Genomic DNA, 8,162 nt, shown 5'->3' on the forward strand with positions numbered 1-8,162 from the left:
TGGTTTCATTCAACACATTTTAAGGGTTTCTAATAGATGTTCAAGAAATCAAAGAGACGCATGGTGATGATGTTGAAAACATCCAATTTGGGGACAGAATCTAATTTTTTTTGTTTTTTTGTTTTCTGAATGTTTTTATGTGTCGCTTTAGTCAATATATGTTGATACAAAACCTAGGGGGTGTTTGGCCTAGCTTATATTTTTGTGTTTATGCTTATATCTTTTTGAAGCTTATAACTTATTTTATATCATTTGATAAGCTATTTTTAAGTGTTTGGATTAGCTTATATTCTACATGTTGATTATACATCTTAATAAGTTGTTAAATCCATCATTTTTAATTTGTTATAGTAATAAGTTACTTCAATTTTATTAATCTATCACCATTTGAAGGCAAATGAGTAATTTACCCCCTTAAACAAATAAGCTTTTTCAAATAAGCTAAAAAATCATCTTCAAATAAGCTTCTTCAAATTAGATTATATAAGCTTATAAGCTAAGCTGAAAAAGCTAAACCAAACACCAAATTAAGCTTATTTTATAAAAAAAATGCTAAAAAAGCTAGGCCAAACACCCACCTAATGGCGGTTTACATTTATATGTTTTTGTTATTCTACACATGGTGTTGGCTTTCTTGTACATATATCATATATATTATATACGTGTTGTATGAAATAAATTATACGAGAGCCATGGTGCATATATTCATCTACTGTTGGTATGAATTCTAGTGATGGTTACGGTTTGTACTTTTTTAATTTATGGTAGACTATGCTATTGACCCATGTATGACACATGTGAAAATTTATAAATCATGTAGAAATCGCAGTTAATATAAAATTATAAAGTAGGTTGTTATATAGTTGGGATGGGTACATGATATTTAGTTGTTAATAATACCGGTAAAAAAATTGATAATCAAACATAATTTTCAACGAAATTAACATCCTTTATACAATTATTCAATAGATAATCAAGTTCAAAATGAAAAATTAATTAACTACTAAATAGTTCCTAATAAACCACATTTGTAGTTTTGTTTGTAACTTTACCGTTTTTTCTAATATAAGCATTTTAACACCGTCTCTACTCTTCACTCGTGAAATTCCCTATGCAATTGCTTCTTTGGTATTTATCGTGACAACTATTAAATATAAAAACAGAAGAATTGATATAAAAATATTTGATATAATCTATAAAATAAAGTGTGAATCATGTACTTTATCCAAAAAGTAAATGAATATAAAAAAGTAACATTTGTTATTTGAGTTTGTACATATAGAACCTTGTTTAGTCGTTGGCGGTTCATTTTCTTCTCCAACGTCTAATCGATTAACATTAAATGATGTGATTGGACAAGTAACTACATAATTAAATGTTATTAGAATAAAATAAGCAAAAAGTTTATTAAAATTAACATATTTTAAAAATAAATTATTGTCAATACTAACGTATGTTATATTTTGTAAAATATTAAAAAAATGGTTATGTACATAATTTATTAAAACATGATTACAAATTGGAATGGGAAGAATTAAGATGGTTACTAATTTGGTATTTGGTTGTTAAAAGGAAACGTATAAAAATAAAAGGGATATATACAAAATAACAATCTTAATTCTTATCATTCCAATTTGTAATCATTTTGACATAATTTTTTGTTGTTAATATAAGTATAAGTTTTTAACATAGTAATATGTTAAAATGAGTATCTACGTTTTTGGGTGTATGTTCAATTTTGTAAAATACATAGCGCATAGCAAAAAAAAAATATTTACTTAAAATTAACATTTATAGTATATCTCATAACTTGGTGTAAATATTATAATTATATCCAACAAAATAATAAATAAAATACAAATATATTAAAACGTATTAATGAATAGTCATTTTAAAATATTTCTGTTTGATATGATACTCAATGATTCTCTTTTCGTTAACACTGAACGTTTTCAAAATATAAAATATAATATAACATTTAGAGAGTAAAAAATAATATTAAAATGACTAACCGTTTACTATTTCTCTTATTGGAAGACGATAACTCAAAAACAGTACGTTTCATGGATCTTGAAGACATCTAAAATAAAATATAATAAGGCTTTCATACCAACAAATAGGAAACACTAAACATGTTGACAATAAAAACGTATATAGGATGGCGCATGATTATATTTATTTAACATAGGATTTAACTTCATAAAAAATAAACATACATACCTTTGTCTACTGCAAAAGTATAATATCAGTTAACTTAAAACGGCATGAAGAACTTCAAAATCTTGCATCTCAAACTTCATAAGCAACCAAGTATGAACATTGACATATTGTGTTTTCATGTATAGTATGTCAAATGTAACTCAAGAAAATGTATTGAATATATAGTGTTTAAGTTTACATATGTTAAGGGAAGACTAAGCTATTTGTTTTCCAAAAATTATGTCTTTCTTGTAGAAAGACTATATGGAATAAGTTAAGGTATACTCTGTTTTACCAAATTAACATAATATTAAAGTGATTTTAAGTGATTAAAAAAAATCACAAATTAAATACCGATTGGGTCGTATTGCCATAATTTGGAAGTCAAATCTAACTTTTTTATTTTTGTACACGTTCAAAAATGAAAAAAATGAAATGACTTTAATTTCGAAGGGACACTAATATTGAATTAATATATCTATATGTATTATAACTTTAATTTAGACGCGTTAATTAACCGTCACGTAAATTATACGTTTTATACATTAATAGAATATGGTTCAACAACTTTATTAAACATTTACACATATAAAATAAACGTCTAATAAGTAATCAATTATTTAGACCCATTAACAAAATCCACTCTTTGCACTACGTGAAAATTGACCTTCGGCCACACGATAAAAGTGTGTCCGTAGGCCTTTAGCCACACAAATTTGGTTCATGACATATGTGGCCAAAGGTCGCGACACCGTGGGTATGATATGGCTACACAGAGTTTTTAGTGGCCTTATGTGGTAATAAGTGTGGCTAAAGGGTACAGGCATTAGTTGCTGGCCATCAAGAAGACTCTCCAATAAGTGTGGCTAAATGGTAGAAAATGGCCACATGTCAATTTACTAAGAGAGACCATTACATCTATATAGCCACATGAATTTATGTTTCAGCCACATGAATTTTATATTAATGTGGCCAATAGGGTTGTGTTAAGCTTACATTGTGACCTATATCGTGTGAATATAGCAAAGAAATGGCCACTTAAATTTAATAATAGAGTGGCTAATTATATGATATAGACACTAGCTATTACATTAAAAGTGGCTAAATATGTTTACTTGCCACTCAAAAACTCCTTTGTAGATTATAGTGTGGCCATTGTCTTACCGTTTGTCACACAAAAATGTTTTTCCTAATATATAGTGTGGCTATTGTAAAACTTTTCGTCACACAGAGTGAAGTACTGTGTGGCTAATAATATCTTATAGACACTGGAGGTTATTGTAAATGTGGCTAAAAATGTGAACTTGCTAGTCAAAAACTCTTTTGTAGTTTCTGGTGTGGCCATTGTCATACCGTTTATCACATATATTGCTTTTCCTAATTTAAAGAGTGGCTATTGTCAAACTTTTTGTCACACATAGTGAGCTATTGTGTGGCTAAAAATATCATATAGACACTGGAGGCTGTTGTCAATGTGGCTAAAAATGTAAACTTGCTAGTCAAAAACTCTTTTGTAGTTTGTGGTGTGGCCATTGTCTTACCGTTTGTCACACATAATGCTTTTCCTAATTTTAAGTGTGGGTATTGTCAAACTTTTCGTCACACATAGTGAGGTACTGTGTGGCTAAAAATATCATATAGACACTGGAGGGTGTTGTCAATGTGGCTGAAAATGTGAACTTGCTAGTCAAAAACTCTTTTGTAGTTTGTGGTGTGGCCATTGTCTTACCGTTTGTCACACATAATGCTTTTCCTAATTTAAAGTGTGACTATTGTCAAACTTTTCGTAACACATAGTGAGGTACTGTGTGGCTAATAATATCATATAGACACCGGAGGTTGTTGTCAATGTGGCTAAAAATGTGAAGTTGCAACTCAAACACTCTTTTGTAGTTTGTGTTTGTGGTGTGGCCATTGTCTTTACCGTTTGTCACACATAATGATTTTGTAATATAAAGTGTGGCTATTATCATACTTTTCGTCACACAAAAATGTTTATGTTGTGGTTAATGGTCATTTATAACTCTAATTTTTGTAATTTTAGGTGTGGCTATTATCTTACTTTTGGACACACCTATTTAATGTGTTCTATGTGGCCAAATTGTGTATAATTTGGCAATATATAATTATTTTTATTTTTTGTGCAGTAATATAAAACAGCTATAAGCAACAAAACAAAATTATTATATTAGCAATAATATTCACTTAAGCAAATGTATATGTAAAATATCTTACAAAATACAAAAATAACGACTACCTATATATTAGCTAAGGCGTCGGTTTTCTTGGCACACCTCCTTGTCTTCTGTTTGGTAACCCAGTCTATCGTTGTGTACTTTGCCTTTGCCTTCTTGCCAGCTCTGTCTGGTTCTTTTGAGGACGGGAGTGGTGGTAGCTGGAACAACAGAATATGAAAAACAAATATGTATAATTAATGTCGTATTTTGTAATTGAATAGAACAAAATAATATGCATATATACATACTGAACGTTCGTTTAACTGTTTGTGAACCTTTCGGTGGGAAGTTCGTTTATCTTTGTTCAATTACGTTAGTTTAGATTATAAACAAACGAACATAAACGAACACAAGTGTTCATTTTTTAAACTTAATGAAAAAGAACATAGATATTTGTTCGGTTAAGTTAAAAGGGAACAAACCTCCTGGTCACATAAGATTAGGTGTTCTGGCCAAGCAACAAAATTACCAATTGCGTTGCCAACAGTCGTAATTTCACCTGCCTCACATGGAATAATTGCTTGTTCCTTTATGGTTCCATCAATACTAACTTTATAGCAACCCTCCGGGATTGCTTTTCCATGCAACTGTTGTGGAACCGGTGACCAATAAACTTTACCATTTGCCACCTTGTTACGCTTTTCATGCACACACAAACGACACTCATACACCTATAAACCAGCATGTGAAATTAAGATGGCTTAGTTGAAGTCAATATATAAGTACATAACCATGTTGGTGGGAAATTAACAATGTTTCGCGCAATACATACCTTTATTTCAGCAGGTTGGGAAGCTTCATCCGTAGATACATCAACTTTTCTTTTACGGCTTCTCCGTTTTACCTAAAAACCATTCAATGAATCAATCAACAATTAAAGGAAAAACTGAAATTGCCAAATACTTACTGATGGTTTTTTCGAGCCGTTACTATCCGGAGTGTGGTGTAGTTGTGTTGATGCTTGGTCAACATTGTTCTCTACAGGCTTCATTGGTAATATAACGGAAATTGGAATTGTTAGGACTTATCAGGTTATAAAATATAAAAACTGAAACTGCCAAATTCTTACGGATGTCGCGCTATGGGGATCGATTACCGTTTGGTCAACACTTTTTTTCACAGACTTGGCCTGCAATTCGGTAATAGAAAATGAGCACACTCACATTGGAAATGAATTATAAAAAGTACTGAAATTGTCAAATACTTACTGATGTCGCGATATGGGGAGCGGGTATCGTTTTGACAACTATTTTATCCACAGACTTGGGCTACAATTAACTTATGCAAAATCAGCACACTCACATGGAAAGTTAATTATTAAAACAACTCAATCAAACTGTCAAATGGTTACCTGAGAAGCGGATTCTTGTTGCACAGCCTCACCTGAGGTTAAGATGTTTCCCACAGAACTGGCCTACAAATCAATTTATTAGGTTATGGAAAATGAAAAATCACATGGAAAGTTGTAAAAAAACAAAGAAACTGTCAGATACTTACTGGTCCTGGCATTTTATTTTGCGCCACAACACTAGTACTTTGGTTAGAACCAACCTGGTTGTGAATAGGATTTACCTAAGTATTGTGACAAAAACAGTGCCAATTATGTATGTCGAATGCATTAGTTAATATGTAGCATACGTCACTTACTTGACTTGCCGACATTTCCGGCAACAATCCTTCGAGATGTCTGAACCTGGCCTCAAATGCTAATCGTTCCTTCTCACGGCTTGCTAGCATAGAATTCGTGGATTCAAGTAGAGACGTCAACTTGTTCACCACTACATCTCTCTGCACCGCCTCATACTCAAGTTGGGCAATCCCTTGCTTAAACGAGCCTTTTACCCGACTCACACCCCAATATTTACCTGTTGTCAATCCGTACCCAATCCCTTTTAAAAACCCACCTTTCTCTTTGCCAAGCACTAAGGTGACGACATCTGTGCACGGTTCAAGTGCAAGGGATCCGGAGGCGATCTACTCCTCATGCTGAACCTGCAAGAAAACAAATATTCTAATACACTTGTAACACACTTATGTATCCACATAAGTGTTGAGACAAGTTATACAGACTCAAGTTTTTTTTGACACCAATATAAGGCAATGAATTGACTTTAACATGATTTAAAAAGTTTAATACTAAAAATACTAATTTGGTTGCCACGCCTTCGACAACAGCATTCTTGTATGCACCATCTTTGTCCTCCCTTCCTTTCATCCACATTAATGCACGGATGGGGATCTCATCTGGTCCAATTTCCTTCTTTTTGACCTTGTAAAATATTCAAGAGAAAGCAGCTGACGGTCATGCGTTAGACATATAACCAACAAATCATTGAACTAGAGAGAAAGCAGCTGACGGTGATTACCAGTTTCTCTCGAAGGTAGGTATAACCCCCTCATCCCATGTGATGATCAAAAACATTCTTTGCTTGAGCTCCCTTTGATGAAGCCGATTTTTTCTTCAACCACACATTATAATCATTTCTTTATATTTAAACAAAAAACATAAACCATATATAGTCGATCAATCTACGTTTGCAAAGTAGAGGATTTATACCTGAAATTGCTCTGATTGTGTGTACTCAACGAAGCAATCCCAGTCTTCTTGCCTGATCATCGTCCTGTGTCCCTTGGGTATCGCCTTCAGCTTCAAAGGTTTATCGATGTTCGGCATAATGTATTTGGCATACATTTTTCTTCTGAAATCCCGAAGACGGTGTCCGAGCCGATTCATCACAGAAGGCCTGCGACAAGCCTCAATCTCAAAATATTTCTGCATAATATAATACAGTAAAGGTAAATTACATCTCAAAATATAAAATGCACAAATAGAAATAAAGAATAACCGTTATTTGTTCCCACAGTTTATCTCTAAGCTCCTTTGTGACCTCCCTTAAACTTAAATGTCTCAAGCCAACTATTTCCCTTACAACATCCCCTAAAAACTTGCAAACTTTGATCTGTTTTGGCCAGTGAACCTACCCAGATTATCAAACTCCACTGCCAGTTTGACACCACCAGAGTTTTCATATTGGGTACGCAGCTTAGGTAACCTCGTCAACCCCCTTGTAGGTTTTTTCGTAGTAGCAAAACTGTTAAGGGGTTCGATAGCCTCCAAACTGTTGAGGGGTTGGATAACCATCGTCCCTATAACATCGTCTGCTTGACCGTCGTCGTCGTTGGCTTCCTCGCTGGAGTAGCCTTCAGTGTCGTCTGATTGAGCGTCATCGTCGTAGTTGGCTTCCTCATCGGAGTATAAAACATGTTCTTCTTCGATTCTTTCATCTATAAGCTTCATCTTCGATTGTTCTTTTAATAATTTGGCTCATTTGTGGAGTGGAAAATTTTTAATAATTTAGAGTGTAACTTGATTTTTGGAGTGTTAAATGTAATTTGGAGTTTTTGAATATTTAGAGCCAATATTTTGGAGCTTTTTGAGTTTTGCCTCCCTTTTAATTAAGAACCAATAGATTATTGGCATAATTTTTACGGCAGAGAACATGTGGCTGAAAATAGGCACTTTGACAGAAGATGGTTGGATAAGTGTGTATTGCGTATTAGGATATTTATATATGTTTATGTACATTAGCGTGTTACAAGCGTAATAGTTTTTTTTAACAAAGTGTTTTTTGTTTTATTTTTAGATTTAACCATAATTACCATTCATTAAAAGTTTTCATACAAAACGCACCATTACAATACATTCCATGAAACAAAAATAAGAGT

Source organism: Bidens hawaiensis, unplaced genomic scaffold (genome assembly GCF_021521415.1).
Source record: "Bidens hawaiensis isolate Kalapana, Puna unplaced genomic scaffold, B.hawaiensis_p1.1 tig00028791_1, whole genome shotgun sequence".
NCBI classification, from domain to species: domain Eukaryota; kingdom Viridiplantae; phylum Streptophyta; class Magnoliopsida; order Asterales; family Asteraceae; genus Bidens; species Bidens hawaiensis.